General features: G+C 38.2%; 1 protein-coding gene across 2 annotated transcripts in view; it reads left to right on the top strand.

Moving 5' to 3' along the window:
• Positions 1-17,567, top strand: part of GABRR1 (gamma-aminobutyric acid (GABA) A receptor, rho 1) — a 136,651-nt gene that overhangs the window by 5,585 nt on the left and 113,499 nt on the right. The window contains exon 1 of one of the 2 annotated variants that reach the window (XM_006902063.1): positions 13,666-13,712. The exons of the other annotated variant lie outside the window; for it this stretch is intronic. The gene's annotated coding sequence lies outside the window, so the exon portion shown is untranslated. Of the gene's footprint in view, positions 1-13,665; positions 13,713-17,567 lie in introns of those variants that run through there. 2 annotated transcript variants of the gene reach the window in all.

The raw sequence follows: 17,567 nt of genomic DNA, 5'->3' as shown, positions 1-17,567 counted from the left end.
TTGCACAAAAAAGCAGTAAAATTTTTAGAGCGGTGTAGCCACACAGAGACTATTTGAACCAAATGTTTTCATGAGAATAAAAAGCAACCACAAACCCTATAGTTTGCATGAAAACTTTTCCATTTCTCCCCCAAAACAGAGTTAACATGACAAGCCTTTTAGTTGGGCTTAAAGTCCTAGATATCAAAGCAGTGTTTCTTTTTTAAAAATGTCTTTTTTGGTTATTATTAAGAACATATAGGGCCATCATTTAAACTTTTTAAAAAAGAAATCAGAAAGAATATTCAAAATCATTCATAATCTAAAAGGTGGAGTAATAGTGAGAATGGTGGTTAAATTTTTAAAAATAATAATCTATGATTTACAAACCCAAAAGCAATCTTATTTTTACTGGTCCTGTTTCCCAAGAATATACTGAATGTTAAATAGTTTAGATTAAATATGAAATACTAAGTAGAGTACAAAATTCTGTGCACAGTTATTTTACTTATTGGAGCAAGTTTACTGGAAATTGTGAGACTGGAACAAGATAGAACAGGATTCAGAGCTATTATACATAAGGTAACTTGACAACATGTAACAACAAAAACATATCTACTTATTTTACTTATATCTACATTATTTCATTTGGTCACCTAAGCACATCTCTTCTCTCTAGTTGCATCCCTAGCATGTAAGGGACATGCTTTTCTCAAAATCTCCATAGGAGGTATATCCAGGTGAGTCTTCTTCCAAAAATCACTCTGAATAAGTTGAGAATGTCAGAGCATCGGATAGTGCTTGTAGAAGAAGCAATACTTCTTCCTTTCTCACTGGAAGAATGAATAACCTGCCACTGCAGAAGTGTCACTGTTGTTGATATGTGCCATAAAGTCACCTGCAACTCATAGAGAACCTATGTGCACTAGCTCTGAACCCTCCCCTATCCTGCACCAATCTCATCATCTCCAACAGATCTAATCCCATTGCTTTAGTCACTCAGTCAATCCATCTCAAACTAGGTCTTCCTCTTCTACACTGTCTCTCCAACCTTCCAAGCATGATGTTTCCCTCCAAGGACTGGTCCCTCCTGGCCACGTGTCCAAAGTATGTGAGACAGAGACACAAATGCTTGCCTCCAGGGAGCAGCTTGGTTTCACGTACTCCAGGACACACCTGTTTGTTTTACTGGCAGTCCACAGTATGTTCAACGCTCTTCTCCAGCATCGCAACTCAAACGGATCAATCCTCTTCTAACATCCTTAGTATATAATCCAATTCTTAGATGCATAGCAAGTAATTGCAGAGACCATGGCCTGGATCAGGCATATCTTAGTCTCCAGACTAATTTCATTGCTCTTCAGTACTCTAGAGAGGTCCCTGTCAGCAGATTTTTCCAATACAATTGGTTACTAGGTGTCACTAGGCACTGAATTATGTGGGTCTGCCACTGTCAAAAGAGAGGACATCAAAGTGACCATCTATAAAATTTTTGTGCAATACTCCAACAGAAATTTATGATTTTTAAGAAAAATATTCCTGTAGTTATAACAACAAAATATTTTTCACAAGCCCAGCTTATATGTATCACACACACTTAAGAGGCTAAAATTTGATGCCAATTCACATGTTGAACCCTTGTAATGTACTCTTTTGGTCAGAATTTACATTATTCACCAATTATAACGATGCTTTATGTTTTTATGCTTCATATTTTCATTTGTACATGCTATAACCATGCTCTGCTGTTTTTGTTGCTGTCTGTAATTTTGTAGCCACTAATTCTGGGGTGTTCTGGCTACAACATTTGTTAAGTAGTGTTTGAACTGATAACATGAATTTTTTTGAGGAAAAAAGAAGTTATTAAAGGAAACAAGAATTTTAAAAAAAGGCTTCCACCCCTTATTCACTGTTGGTGGAAGTGTAAAATGGTACAACCACTGTGGAAGGCCGTATGACGCTTTCTCAAAAAGTTGCAAATAGAGATACCATTTGACCCAGCAATTCCACTACTGGGAATATACCCCAAAGAGACCATAACTGACTTCCAAGCAGATATATGCACACCCAAGTTTATCGCTGCTTTGTACACAATAGCAAGAAACACAATAGCACTTGGAAACAACCTAAGTGCCCATCAACAAATGAATGGATAGAGAAGCTGTGGTATATTCACACAACGAAATACTATACTGCATTGAAAAACAAGGAACTCATGAAATATTATTCAAAAAAGGTGACCCTGGAGGACATTATGGTGAGTGAAGTATCTCAGTCACAAAAGGACAAATACTCCATGGTGGCACTGTTGTAAAGCAGGACTGACCTCAGGGTTGGGAGGAAACTGAGAAGGATGGGCTCAATAGTGTATACTGCATTGAAACAGATGAAGGAGAAAACTGTTTAAGAGGGAAAATTATTAGGGATTTTTGTCATGACAGGAATCGAGAGCTAAGGCTGTATAAGTGGAGTGGACCTCGGGGGAGGGATTGTAAAACAATGAAAGAATTTTTCTTTTACTTTTCCAAGAGGGTAGTGTACTAGAAGGGAGGATTGGGAGGGGAGAAAAGTGCAGCAATGAATGAATGGAAATCCAAAGTCTCTGTAAATTTTCATTGAAATTAATAACAAATTTTAAAAAAAGGAAAAAATGAAATTAACACACACACACACACACACGGCTTCCACAGAATGATTAGGACTGTTATAAGATTGTAATTTGAAGATGAATGGGACCTTCTAAGAATCAAATCCCTGTGCACATCCAAAAACTTCTCCAACGGTGTAAAAAGGGAAGCCACAGATTGGGAAAAAGTATTTGGTAATAACATGTCAGATAAGGGACTTATATCTAGAATTTATAAAAACAACAAGATAAAGGTGAATAATCCAATAGAAAAATGGGCACAGGATATGAACAGACACTTCACCAAAGAAGACATTCAGATGGACAACAAGCACATGAAGAAATGTTCAAAATCCCTAGCTCTAAGAGAGATGCAAATCAAAACAACTATGAGATATCATCTCACCCCAGTGAGATTTAGCAAAATTTAAGAGAACAGCAAGCAACAAATGCTGGCGAGGCTGTGGAGAACCTGGAACCCTTATTCACTGTTGGTGGGAGTGTAAAATGGTACAACCACTGTGGAAGGCAGTATGGCACTTTCTCAAAAAGTTCCAAATAAAGATACCACTTGACCCAGCAATTCCACTACTGGGAATATATCCCAAAGAGACCATAACTGACATCCAAGCAGATATATGCACACCCATGTTTATGGCGGCTCTGTTCACAATAGCAAGGAGTTGGAAACAACCCAGGTGCCCATCAACAAACGAATGGATAGAGAAGCTGTGGTATATTCACACAATGGAATATTATGCTGCATTGAAAAACAAGGAACTCATGCAATATTATTCAAAATGGGTGAGCCTGGAGGACATTATGCTGAGTGAAATATCTCAGTCGCAAAAGGACAAATATTGCATGGTGCCACTGCTGTAAAATGGGACAGATATCAGGGTGGGGGTAAGACTGAGAAAAAAATGGATAAATTGTCTATACTGCACTGAAACAGATGAGGGAGTGAATAATTTTAAAGCGATGTATGATAGGGTATTATGGTTATCACAAGAGTCCACAATTAAGGTTGCATAGTGGAATGGACTTGGGGCGGTAGGAGGGGTACGGGGGGATTGTGTACCAGGGAAGGAGTGTTTCTTTTACTTTTGAAAGAGAGGAGTGAACTGGGGGGTGGGGGGAGGGCTGGGCGGGGAGAGAAGTGCAGCAATGAATGAATGGAAATCCAAAATCTCTGTAAATGCTCATTAAAATTATTTTTTAAAAAAGGAAAAAAGATTGTAATTTGATATAGAAATATTTCATAAAACAATTTTGTGATTCATATCCACATAAGCAAGAATCTTTTTGGTGTTGTTTGTTAAGTTGTGCTGTTGACTCATACATTCCCGGTGGTTCAAAGAGTGGCAATTTTCTGCAAAGAAGGCATTTCCTTCCATGTGATTTATAGTCTTGCAGTGGAAGATTGCTGTGAGTTGTAACTGACTGGACGCATTCTCATCCTGCCTTCTTTTCATGATAAAAAAAGACCCATTCAACTGATTTCCATGCTGCTGGATGGGCAAGTGCTCCAGTGGAGGCTGAGAAACCACTTCAGAGTTTATGTCTTATATAGGGAGCTCTGGTAGAATAGTGGATAAGCAGTTGCACTATCAAACCAAAGAGGTAGTTCAAATATTCCAGCTGCTATGAGAAAGGATCATGGACAATCCCTTCTCTTGCCAGTTACAGCCTCTGGAAATTCCTGAGTTTGTTCTTACTTGATGGTACAGAAAAACAAATGTACTTTATATAAGAAATATTAAAGTTCTGAATGGAGATATTATTAGGGGAGATGAACAAGAGTGGTGGAGATGAGTGGACTAATGGTTAGGAGTTGTGCTACCAACACAATGGCAGGCAGTTTGAATCTACCTGCTGCTTCACAGGGAGTGAAAGTGGATACTCTTCTCTAAATGTGAATTTCCATATTTGGCTTTTTGAAGAAGTGTCAAACTGCCTTACAGAGTGGTGGTACCATTTTACAATCCCACCAGCAATGTATAAGAGTTCTTATCTTGCCACATCCACTCTAACTCATTACTTGCTGTCTTTTTTTTTTTAGCCAAATTAACAAAGTTTATTTTGAGTTCGAACCCGGTCTCCCGTGTGCAGACACAGCAGCATCCACCATAGAGCCTTACTTGCTGTCTTGTTAAACTTTGCCACTGCTATTGGAGTGAGATGGTATCTCATTGTGGTTTTGATTTGTATCTCTCTTATTGTCAGTGATTTTGACCATTACTTCATGTGTCTGTTGGCCATCTGAGTATCTTCCTCTGTGAAAAGTCTTTCCAGATCTTTTGTCCTTTTTGTAATTGGGTTATCAGTCTTTTTCTTGTGGAGGCTCTGTAAGCTTTTGATACGAGACCGTTATCTGAAATGGTATTACCATATGTTTTTTCCTAGTCAGTAGGTTTTCTTTTCACTTTGTTGGGAAAAGTTTTTGATGTGCACAGGGAAATAATTTTTAGACAGTTCCATTCATCAATTTTATCCTCTCCAAATTGAGAATTTCTGGCTGTATTTGTCAATCTCTTTATACCATAGACTAGGCCATCTAAGCTTGATCCCAGTTTGTCTCCGATGAACTTTGTGGTTGTGGGCTTTACTTCCAGGTCTCTGATCCACCATGAATTGATTTTTTGTGTCTGATATGAGATGTGGATCCTGTTTCAGCTTTCTGCAGCTAGTAGTCTAGTTTTGCCAGCACCATTTGTTGAAGAAGTTGTCATTTCCCATTTGATAGAATTTATTTCCTTGTCAAATGACAGTTGACCATAGATAGCTGTGTCTATTTCTGGATTCTCAATTCTATTCCATTGGTCTATGTGCCTGTCAATAATGATATAAATCAGTACCATGCTATTTTGGTTACTACCACTGTGTCATAGGTTTTGACGCCAGACAGTGCTATGCCTCCCATTTCATTTTTGTTTTTCAGAAGTGCTGTGCTTATTCAAGGTCTCTTTCCTCTCCAAATAAACTTGACAATTTACCTTTTAATATCCTTGAAAAATAAATTTGGCATTTGTGTTGGAAATGTGTTGAATATGTAGATTGCTTTTGGTAGAATTGTCATTTTCACAATATTGAGTCTTTCTATCCACAAACAAGGCACGTATTCCCATTTATTTAGGTCTTTTATTGTGTATTGCAGAAATGCTCTGTAGTTTTCTTTGTATAGGTCTTTTGCGTCTCAAGTTAGGTTCACTCCCAAGTATCTCAATTTGTGATTGGCTATTGTAAACGGTATTGCTTTCTTAGTTTCCTTCTCTGAGTTCTCTTTGTTGCTGTAGAGGAATCCCACTGATTTTTGGCTATTGATCTTCTATCATGACTGCCACTCTACTAAGTTGTTCTACTAGCTCTAACAGTTTTCTTGTTGAGTCCTTGGGGTTTACTGTGTACACTATCATATTATTCACGTCTAGTGATAGCTTAACTATCTCTTTGCCTAGCCTCTTATTTTAAAAATGAGAAGTGCAATAATAAAATTAGAAGTTTCTCATGTAATAATAACATTGGAAAATATACTCTGCCTATGAAATGTTGTTGTTGATTGTCTTTGAGTCACATTACCACTGATAAATAGTGGCTCAAAGGACAATACATTCTGTCTATGTCAGAGTAGAAGGATCATTATAAATAATCACTGTGGTGAAGATTGATATTTTAATAGTACTACAGAGTTGAATAGAGCATTATTAAATTTTTATGAGACAACCAATGATAAACCTAGGTAAAAGATATAGAAGAGAAAATAGAAATAAATAATGAAAATGAGAAAGTCTTTCACAGTTTTTCAGACTTCATTAAATAAAATCACTTCATGTCTAGTAATTTACTTAACAAACAGTGTAAAACACATTTTAGACTAAAATTATACTACATATTTTATTCAACCAACTTTTCATTATTATTGAACAATACATTGTAAATTAAGAGTTTATCTCTAAAAAAAGAGTTTATCTCTGTGGTCTGTTTGAATTTATTTTAAGTCTTTTTTTAATGTTGTTGTTAGGTACTAGCTATTAAGTGTGAGTCAAGTACAATACATAATAACCCTATGAACAATTGAACAGTGTTCTATCCTATTCCATCCTCTTAATTTCTGATGTACTTGTGTCAATTGTTGTAGCACTCCTCTGTTCCACAAATACTCCACCTTTCTTTCCAATAATAAAAGCTTTTTTCCTAAAAAAAAAAATAAAATAAAATGAGAAGTACAAAACCCAGAAACGTTCAAAAACTAATGCCACAAGCACACAATATGCTTTTAGAGTACTTCACCTTTTATTCCCACATCTTTGAAAACTCACCTTCAAAACTGGAAAATGGAGAGTTGTATGGACCGAAACTCAAGTTGCCATATGAAAGTGTTTCTGTAAGTCAGAAACAAGTGTATTAGCTATTTCATATGGGTCAGGCTAATGTTTTCTTTCTCAAACTTTATGGCAACACTGCGAAGTTAATGTTATCTCCCATTCTTGTTTTCTATGAAATAAAGACCAAGAAAGAGCAGTTTCCAAGATTATCAGCTGGTCTGTGGCTAACAGTAGATTAAAACCTGCCTGGTGCCAAATTTACTCTCCTTCTAGTGACTACAGTCAATAAGGAGTTGTGTTACAATCCCAAATACCATGCCTCTCTGGTGGTTTGAATCCACCAGCCACTGTTCATTGTAGAGCTGTTCATTGTACAGCATGGGAACCAGCTGGAGAGTCAGCTATGAGTTGGTTATGACTCAACAGTGCTAAGTCAGTCAGATGACATAATTTAAATCATTAAGTAAATCTCACTTCAAACAAGTAACTTGAAATAACTTTGGAGTTTTTTACTTCCCTTTGTTGTCAGCCTAAGCAGCCCTGGTGACACAGTGTTTAAGCACTCAGCTGGTTACTGAAAAGTTGATAATTCAATCCCATCAACTGTCCCAGTGGGAGAAAAGACAAGGTGGTCTGCATCAGTAAAAAATTCAAATACTTAGAGGCAGTTTTACTCTGCTCTGTAGGGTCTCTTTCAGTCAGAATTGGCTTGATGGCAGTGGGTTGAATGTGGTTGGTCGTCTGCTAGGTCTAACCTTCCCAGGGTGAGAAGATTGGAGGTGAGGCTAGAGAAAGAAATTTGTTTGGCAGTTCCACACACAGAAATGCATTGTCTCCTTGGCAAATGCATTCTTGATGTGTCCCCCTTCTGGAGCACACTGCTGAGACCTTGGCAGGATGAGGCCACAGACCTCCGAGGCTGAGTCTAGATATTCAGTGCCTTGTGTACTGCTGGGCCTGAGAGATTTTCAAGACGTGTTTGTTAGCTCAGCAATGGAAGCCTTTAGAGGATTTGTTGTTTAGAAGATCACGAAAGCAAGGTCTGCCAAATTATAAGATGCCAGTCTCTGCCTTCAAGAAACTTGGGTTCTAAGCCAGAAAGAAAAAAAAAAACCACAACAACAACAAAAAAAAACAAACCAACAAATAGGATCTATTTTTTGTGGGAAAAGATTTAAATAAAAAAGGAGAAGATGAAAACTCAGAAATAACCACCGTCATCTTGTATATATTCTTACAGTTCTATGAGACTGTTAACATTATTTTAGTTCATAAAATAGGCACTTGAACCTATATGCTCCATCTTCACCACTCTTCCAGCATGTGCTATCTTCATTGTACACACGAGGAAACTGAGGCTCACAGCTGTTTCTTTGCCCAGCAGCTGGTGACCCAATTCCTCCAAAGCTCATGCCTACCTCTGCCCCATGTTGCTACAGATGGCATAATCCTCATAAATTAATCTGATCCTGGAAGAAAGCAGAATGGCACTCAATAGGCTTCACTAACAATGATGGAATAAGGGACCACTCCTAGAGCTGTAGGTAGGAATTCCAGGTAACCCTCTAGGTATATTGATGCTCTCAAGGATGAAAAACAGAAGGAAGGCATTACTAGGCCTGAAGTCGTAATATTATTGGAGCCTACTAAAAGTTTCAAGTACTTCAAGTCCTCCTCACTTTCAGCAAGCAAGGTTGTGTCATCTGCATAATGCAGGTTATTGAGTGTCCCTCCAATCCTGATCCCACATTCCTCTTCATAGAGTCCAGGTTCTCGATAATTTGGTCAGCAAGCAGATTGAATACATATATAAAAAGAATACAACCTTGACACACTCCCTTCTTAATTTTAAACAATACAGTGTTTCCCTGCTCTGTTCCCACAATAGCTTCCTGGTCTAGGTAAGGTTTTACATGAGCACAATGAAGTGCTCTAGGATTCTCAGTCTTCTCAATGTCAGCCACAACTTGTTATGATCCACAGTCAAATGCTTTTGTACCATTCTTCTGGTATTCTTTACTTTCAGCAAATATCCATCTGACATAAGCAATGTTATCTACCACCTCTTCTAAATCTTACTTGACCTTCTAGCAGTTCCCTATCTGTGTAATGTGTGTAATGTTCTAGCAATTTTTTCATGATCTTCAACAGTATTCTGCTTGCGTGTGTAATTATATTGTTTAATAGTTTCCACATTCTTTTGGATTACCTTTTTTGGGAATAGGAACAAATATGGGCCTTTTCTAATCTGCTGACCAGACAATTGTCCTCCAAATTTCTTGACATAGACTGGTGAATGTATCCAAGAGTTGCACCTGTTAATGGAAACAAGTCAATTGGTATCCCATTGATTCCTGGGGGCCTTATTTTTTTAAAAATTTTATTGGGGATACAAGGAGGTGAGGGTTGGGAGCAGAGTGTGAGGATGGGCAGAGATGAAAATTGCAGGGGTGCAGTTGCAGGGATGCACAGTTTGGTTGGTGGAGGGAGCAGGTGAGGGAAATAAAAAGGATCCAGTGGGGACCAGATGATACAGGGCAATGGTAAGCATAGTCCAATGTTGATGAAACAAACCGTCTTATTCACTTGTGGGTTTCTCATTTGGTAGTTGGGCATAGACTCTCTGACTTTTTTATGCTGAACAGGGGTGTTGATGTGAAAGAGGAAAGTGGGCACACTTTATCACCTTACTGGTGGTCTTGGGTTAAAGCTGCTTGACTTTTTACTCCCCTTTGGACTGCAAAGTGTTTTCCTAGGTGGGTCCAGTGGGGATGGCTGACTGAACCCTGAGGCTCCATCCTCCTTAGCTGGCAGTTGTATTTCCTTTTTGTCTCTGGAACTGGGTTCAGGGTCAGGGCTGGAGTAAAACTCAGTGTTAAGATTACCTATAGGAAAGGGAGCAAACCTAGAGAGAACAAACTTGTGAGTTGCAAATAGAAGGGCTTTGGAAGTGTTACTTATGGGTGTACTGGGGGAGTGGGTGGAGGAAAGTAGCCTAGATAAAATTTTCTGTACACCCTAGGCAGTTTTTTCTACCCAGGGGTCAGATGGCACAACCTGAGGGCTGAACACAGCTTGCCCTGAGGGCCAAGAACGGCTTGCCCCAGGGGCTGAGGACTGCTTACCCCACACCCCAAGATCCAAACAGCTCTCCTCCAGGGCCAAATAGCCCACCCTGAGAGCTGGATGGCACCTCCCCCCAGGGCGGGGCCTTATTTTTTGCCAATGCCTTCAACACAGCTTCAACTTCCTCTTTAATTACTATTGGCTCCTTTTCAAATGGTACTTCCTGAAATTTTTCAGTGTCAATCACTTCTCTTTTATATAGTGATTCCAAGTATTCCCTCCATCTTTTTTTTTATGCTTTCTGGGTCATTCAACATATTGTCCATAGCATCTTTCAATATTGCAACTCGAGGTTTAAATTTGTTTTTTATTTTCTCAGTTTGAGAAATCCAGAACGAGTTTTTCCTTTTTAATTCTCCAATTCTAGCTCTTTGCACATTCAGTTATAATACTTCACTCTGTCCTTTCTAGCTGCCTTTGAAATCTTCTATTTAGCTCTATTACTTCAGCATGTTTCCCCTTTGTTTTGGCCTTTCTATGCTCTAGTGGAATTTTTAAAGTCTCTTCTGACAACTTTTCTTTCTCTTCTGTCTCTCTAATGAACTTTTGCTTTCTTAAAGGATGATATCCTTGATATCATCCCACAAATCATCTGGTCTTCGATCACTGGTGTTCAATGTGTCAAACCTGTTCTAGTTTAAAAATTTTTATTATTATTATTTGTGCATGTATGTATCGTCAAATCGGACCTGGTTGATACAAGAGGAGATTGTTCCTCCTTCTCCAGCAGAGCATCTGGTGGATTCCAACCTCACACCTCTGGGATTGCAGTGCAGCTTCTTGCTACTAGGGCACCAGAGCTTGCCAAATCTATTCTTAAAATGATCATGTTACTTTTCAAAGAGAGGAGTGGACTGTGGGGGAGGGCTGGGCAGGGAGAAAAATGCAACGATGACTGAATGGAAATCCAAAATTTCTGTAAATGTTCATTAAAATTAATTAAAAAGAATTAAAACAATAAAAAATGATCATGAAATTCAGATGGAATAGATTCAAGATCATAGCTTGGTTCCTGTGGACTTATTTTAATTTTATCTATGGTCAAATGGTCTTTTTTGAGAAATATATTGAACATCCCATGGACAGCCAGGAGAATGAACAAGTATGTTTTGGAGAGGGTGCAACTGCACTTATCATTGGAGGCAAGGATGATGAGTCTACCTCACATACTTTGAGCATGCTGCTGGGAGGGGCTATTCCTTGGAGAGGAATACGATGCTTAGAAAAGTAGAGAGTTGGCAAAGGAGAAGAAGACTCTCAACCTGGTGGATTGGCATGGTGGCTGCTGCAATGGGTTTTTGTGTGTCAGGAGTGTGAGGATGGCACAGGATAAAACAGGGTCAGTTCTGTTCTCCCTATGAATGGTTGCTGTAAGTTGTATTTTACTTGACTGCACCTAACACCACCAACAACTGACAAACTGGTTGTGCAATGGTGAATAGTTAGGCTTTCCAATGAAAAGCTCTGAATCCACACAGAAGCTGCAAGGGAGAAAGAGCTAGTAAGGGCTATGCCCCAAGAAATACAATGGAGCAAATCTACTATGCTTGTTGGCTTTGCCACAAGTCAAAATTGTCTGTAAGGCATCCAATAACAACATTAAAACTTGAACTGTGAAGAAAGAACCACTCGTCAAGGGCTGTAATCACAGTGAGGCAGCAGTTGCCAGATCCTGATATGGAAACTGAAAGATGATGAAGGAATAAACAAGCAGATCTCTCTTTTCCTGCTCTCTCATCTCCATTGTATTCCATTTGGCTAAAGCCAACTACCAGAAGATGAGAATGTTCAAGTGATGCAAATAATTCTACTTAGTGATGATTTTATATTGGATCCAAGCATCCTTAATAAACCTTTTAAAAATTCATGAAGCATTGCACAAATGGATGAATCTAGAACAAGTTATCCAGTGTGACATAAGTCAGTGTGGTGTTAAGAGTTTATTTTTCAAAATTACTTCCCTCGCCATTGACTTTGACTTAGTAGATGGGCAGAAATACACAAATAGGATGTGTTAAGCAATCCACAATGGTGGATTAAATTGAGCAGATCCAGCAACAGAATTTGAGAATCTCAACACCAGCAAACAAGCAGCAGGCATGCACTGTGCACTTTTTGGGGCCAGCTACTACAGCAGGAGCAACCATGGATGCAGTAGAGAACCGGAGATATGACATGAAACAGAGATGACCCTGGGACTGCTACCCCATAGAACCTGAGCTAAGAGCCTTTGCCAACATTTTTTGGAGAACTGTGGTGGCACTTGGGGGGGGCATCTATAATTTACAGGACTAACAGCTTAAAGCAGCAGAGTTGAAGACTGTGGTGTCTGTGATCACAGTCTAGAACTGTCCTGACTGTGTGATTATCTCTCCTACACACCTGAATTGCAGCCTTTTGACTTCTCCAATACAGTTCTGTGTGGTTAATAAACTATTGCAATGGCTTTTGGATTCAGTAGGACAGTAAGATTGGTGTTGGGATGAGTAAAAAGAGGTATGGGTACATGAGAGACATGTCTGACCTCACGGGAATTAGTTTTGTGATATAGGTGCTGTTGACAGGGACAGTTCCCCTTTGTGGAGTTAGTAGAGTTCAGATATGGCTGTCCCAACATGCCCCTAGCTCTTTTTACAGTCAGTCACATAAAGATAATTATGACACAAGACTACTATTGTAAAAAAATCTAAGGAAAGTTTTACACAGAGATAGAACAAATATTAACATCTAAAACACAATGTATAGGAATGAAATGCAATGTATGAGAATGATTGTATAAAACACAATGTAAATGAAAGAATCATACTGTATGTGAATTAATGTATTCAAACGAGTAACATTTTAAAAAATATTAACAGAGCAATAGGGGTGAGAAGTAAGGAAGATGGAAATAAAAATGAACAGGTAAGTCTGGTGATGGAAAAGGCAATATACCATAAGAGTTGATTCTCAACACATCACCATGGAGTCAGAATCAACTCATAATTGACACTCCAAATGGGCTTTTGGAAGTATGTAAATTCTACAGGAGGAAATTGCCCATCTTTCTCCTGTAGAGCAGCTGTCGAATTTGACCCATCCACCTTTGAATTAATAGTGTAACTCTTTATTGATGAGGCCACCAGAGCTCCCTAAGGGTTGCTTAGACATTATAGTTAAGTAAAGACATTAAACAATGTCAATTACCATTATAAGATAAAATGTCTATGACAAACAAATACGTAAACCTTTATAAATATTTGTAAACTTTCACTAAAATTAAAAAAGAGTAAATAAAAGATCTCTTAAAGAATAACAGCATGGTAAGGCTGGGTTAAGCTAATGAGAAAGATACTTCCATTCAGATATCTTTAGGTCAAGCTTCCTAAACTATTGATCCTCTAATTTTTTCTCCTGTGGAGAGTTGGAAAATGTTGATCAAAAGGCTAAAGTAATCCATCAAAAATTCATGGGTTTTTCCACACAATTTCTAAACTTTCACTCAAAATGTTAAAGCTTCATGGATCTTTGTCACTATATTTGAACCAAATTTGGAGGGTGAAGCGTTGTTTTGCTGAGCACCTAGACTGCCTCTAGAACATCATTTTTTTTTATTTTCACAGTATATTTCAAAGACAAAGACAAGAAGCCTATGAAGATGCCCACTAGCTAGGCAGGTACAGGCATAGATTCACATGGACTTGAAAGATCTTCCTTCACCACACCCCCACTGTGTGCCCCCCTTTTCAAACGTAATTAAATTTTAAAATTTCCACTCATTCATTGTTTCACATTTCCTCCCTGCCTCCCCCTCCCCCTCAGCTCACTTTTCTCTTTGACAAGTAAAAAACAAAACAAAGCAAAAAAATTCTTTCGTTGTTATACAATCCCCTCCCTTCTAGTCTACTCCACTGTGCAGGTTTCATTCTGGACTTTTGTCATGACAGTAATACTTAATCATATATTTCTCCTAAACAGTACTTTCCCTCATCTGTTTCAATGCAGTATGTATTATTTATTCTCTCGTAGTTTCTCCTTAACTCTGATGTCAGTAGTACTTTAAAACAGTGGCACTATGCAGTATTTCTCCTTTTATGACTGAGATATTTCACTTAGTATAATGTCCTCCAGGGTCATCCATTATGTTTTTAAAATAAATATGTGTATTTATTTAGGATGTTAAGACTTATTACACTGCTTTTTAAAAATTTCCATTAATTCATGGTTACACTTTTCTCCCTGACCACTCCTCCCCTCCAGTTCATTCTTCTCTTTGAAAAGTAAAAGACAAATTGTTATACACTCCCTCCCCACAAGTCCGCTCCACTATACAGCCTTCGTTCTGAACTCATGTCATGACAATAATACCTAATCATATATATCTTTTAAACAGTTCTCTCTCTCATCTGTTTCAAAGCAGTGTACATAATTTACCCCATCTTTCTCAGTCTCCCCTCCCTGTAACCCCTATGTCTGTCCAGATTTACAACTGTGGCACCATGCAGTATTTGTCCTGTGGCTGAGATATTTCACCTAGCATAATATCCTCCAGGGCCATCCATTTTGAATAATATTTCATGAGCTCCTTGTGTTTCAATGCAGCATAGTATTCCATTGTGTGAATATACCACAGCTTTTCTATCCATTCGTTTGCTGATGAGCACTTAGATTGTTTCCAACTCTTTGCTATTGTGAACAAAGCCGTGATAAACATGAGTGTGCATGTATCTGTTGGGTGGTGTTTATGGTTTCTTTGGGGTATATTCTAAATAGTTGAATTGCTGGGTCAAATGTTATTTCTAATTGCAACTTTTTGAGAAAGCGCCATACTATTTTCCATAGAGGTTGTACCATTTTAGACTACCACTAACAGTGAATAAGGGTTCCAGTTTCTCCACAACCTCACCAGCATTTGTTGTTTGCTGTTCTGTTAAATTTTGCTATTCTTACTGGGGTGAGATGATATCTCATAATTGTTTTGATTAGCATCTCTCTTAGCGCTAGAGATTTTGAAGATTTCTTCATGTGTTGTTTGTTTGCCATCTGAATGTCTTCTTTGGTGAAGTGTCTGTTCATATCCTGTGCCCATTTTTTCAACTGGGTTATCTACCTTTATCTTGTTGTGGTGCTCGAATATTTTATAAATTCTAGATATAAGCCCCTCATCTGACATGTCATCACCAAACACTTTTTCCCAGTCTGTGACTTTCCTCTTTTTACCCTGTTGGATAAGTTTATGGATGTGCATAAGGACTTGATTCTTAGAAGGTCCCATTCATCTATTTTATCCTCCCCTGGTTGTAGATTTTTCAGGATGCTTGGAAGACTGTTGATGTTGTGGATTAGGACTTCAAGAATTTTTCCAAGCTTTTCTTTAATGATGTTTATAATCCTTGGTTTTAGTCCTAGATCCATGACCCACTTTGAATTGGTTTTTGTGTATGGAATGTGGAATTGCTTGAGTTTTCTGCAGATTTCCAGTTTTGCCAACACAGTTTGTTAAAAAGACTGTCATTTCCCCACTTAATTGATTTCATCTCCTTATCAAAAATCAGTTGACCATAGGTAGATGGGCTGATGTCTGGGTTCTCAGTTCTATTCTATTTATCTATGTGTCTGTACCAGTACCACGCAGTCTTGACCACCACGTCAGTGTAGTAGGATTTGAAATCAGAGAGTGAGATGCCTTCTACCATGTTTCTCTTTTTAAGGAACACTTTGCTTATTTGGGGCTTCTTTCCATTCCAAATTAAATCGGAGACTACCTTTTCCATCTCATTGAAGAACAGGATTGGTATTCGTATTGGGATTGCATTGAACGTATAAATTGCCTTTGGTAGTATTGCCATTTTCATAATATTGAGTCTTCCTATGCATGAGCAATGGATATTCTTCCACTTTTCTAGGTCTCTTTTTGTTTCTTATAGTAATGTTTTGTAATTTTCTTTTAAAAGATCCTTTGTGCTTCTGGTTACATTTACTCCCAAGTATTTAATCTTGTGATTAGCTGTATTCTCGTTGTCACTGTAGAGAAATCCAACTGATTTTTGTATGTAGACCTTGTATCCTGACACTTTGCTAAATTGGTGAACTATGTCCAGGAGTTTTCTTGCTGAATCTTTAGGGTTTTTAAAGTATACTATCATATCATCTGCATAGAGAGATAATGTTACCTCCTCTTTGCCAATTTGGATACCTCTTATCCTTCTCTTGTCTTATTGCTATCTCTAAGACTTCCAATACAATATTGAGTAGGAGAGGTGAGAGTCGGATCCTTGCCTAGTTCCTGTTCTCAAGGGGAATGCCTTTAATCACTCTCCATTGAGAACAATGTGGGCTCTCAGGTTTAAAAAAATACTTTTGACTATGTTGAAAAAATTTCCCTCTAATTCTATTTTGTTGAGTGTTTTAATCGGGAAAGGGTGTTGGATTTTGTCAAGGCCTTTTATACATAAATTGATAGGATAAGTTGGTTCTTGTGCTTTGCTTTTTTAATGTGATGAATTACATATATTGTTTTTCTTATGTTGAGCCATCCTTGCATACCTGTTTTGAATCCCACTTGGTCAGGGTGAATTATTTCTTTGATGTATCGTTGGATTCCTTTGTCCAGTATTTTATTCAGGATTTGCATCTATGTTCATAAGAGATATTGGCCTATAGTTTTCTATTTTGGTGGTGTCATTTCCTGGCTTTAGTATTAAGAATATGTCTGCTTCATAGAATGAGTCTGGGAGAATTCCATCTTTTTCTATATTTTGAAATAGTTTATGTATAATTGGTGACAGTTCTTCTGTCAGTGAGTGATAAAATTCATTTGTAAAACAATGTGACCCAGGGCTTTTTTTTTTTCTTTTTGGCCTGGAAATTGTTTTATTACCGTTTCAATTTCTTCTTTTGTAAGGGTTCTGTTCAGATGTTCAGTTTCAGTTTGTGTCAGTTTAGAAAGTTTGTGCCTTCCTAAGTATTTGTCCATTTCCTCTAGGTTTTCATATTTGTTTGAGTATAATTTTTCATAATATTGTAATATTAGCCTTTTTATTTTAGTTGGTTCTGTAGTAATGTTGCCTGATTCATCTCTTATTTGGATTATTTGTGCCTTTTCCTTCTTTTTCTTTGTTAGTTTCGCCAGTGATTTGTTCATTCTATGGACCTTTATAAAAAACCAGCTCCTAGTTTTGTTGATGGTTTCAATTGTCTTTTGGTTTTCTATTTCATTTCTTTATGCTCTAATTTTTGTAATTTCAGTCTTTATAGAGGTTGTTGGGTTTTCTTGCTGTTCTTTTCTATGTGTTGGAGGTGTTGGGTTAGAAAGTCAATGGTCGACACATCTGTGCAGCTCTGACCCACGACCCCCATCTTCAGGTATCGCATTGCTCCCCCCAACCTGGCTCGCTACCCCCCCGCCAGCTCTGAACTTTGGGACTGGCCAAGGTGCCATGCGCAGAGAGTGGACGGTGGGAGTGAACTTGAAGTGGGACACACCCCTGCAGCGCTGACCCATGACCCCCATCTTCAGGTATCGCATTGCT

The sequence above is a fragment of the Elephantulus edwardii genome, unplaced genomic scaffold (genome assembly GCF_000299155.1).
Source record: "Elephantulus edwardii isolate Elephantulus edwardi_28Jun2011 unplaced genomic scaffold, EleEdw1.0 scaffold00363, whole genome shotgun sequence".
Lineage (NCBI taxonomy): Eukaryota > Metazoa > Chordata > Mammalia > Macroscelidea > Macroscelididae > Elephantulus > Elephantulus edwardii.
Note: the sequence above shows the minus strand (reverse complement) of the source record. Positions and strands in the feature narration are given on the sequence as shown.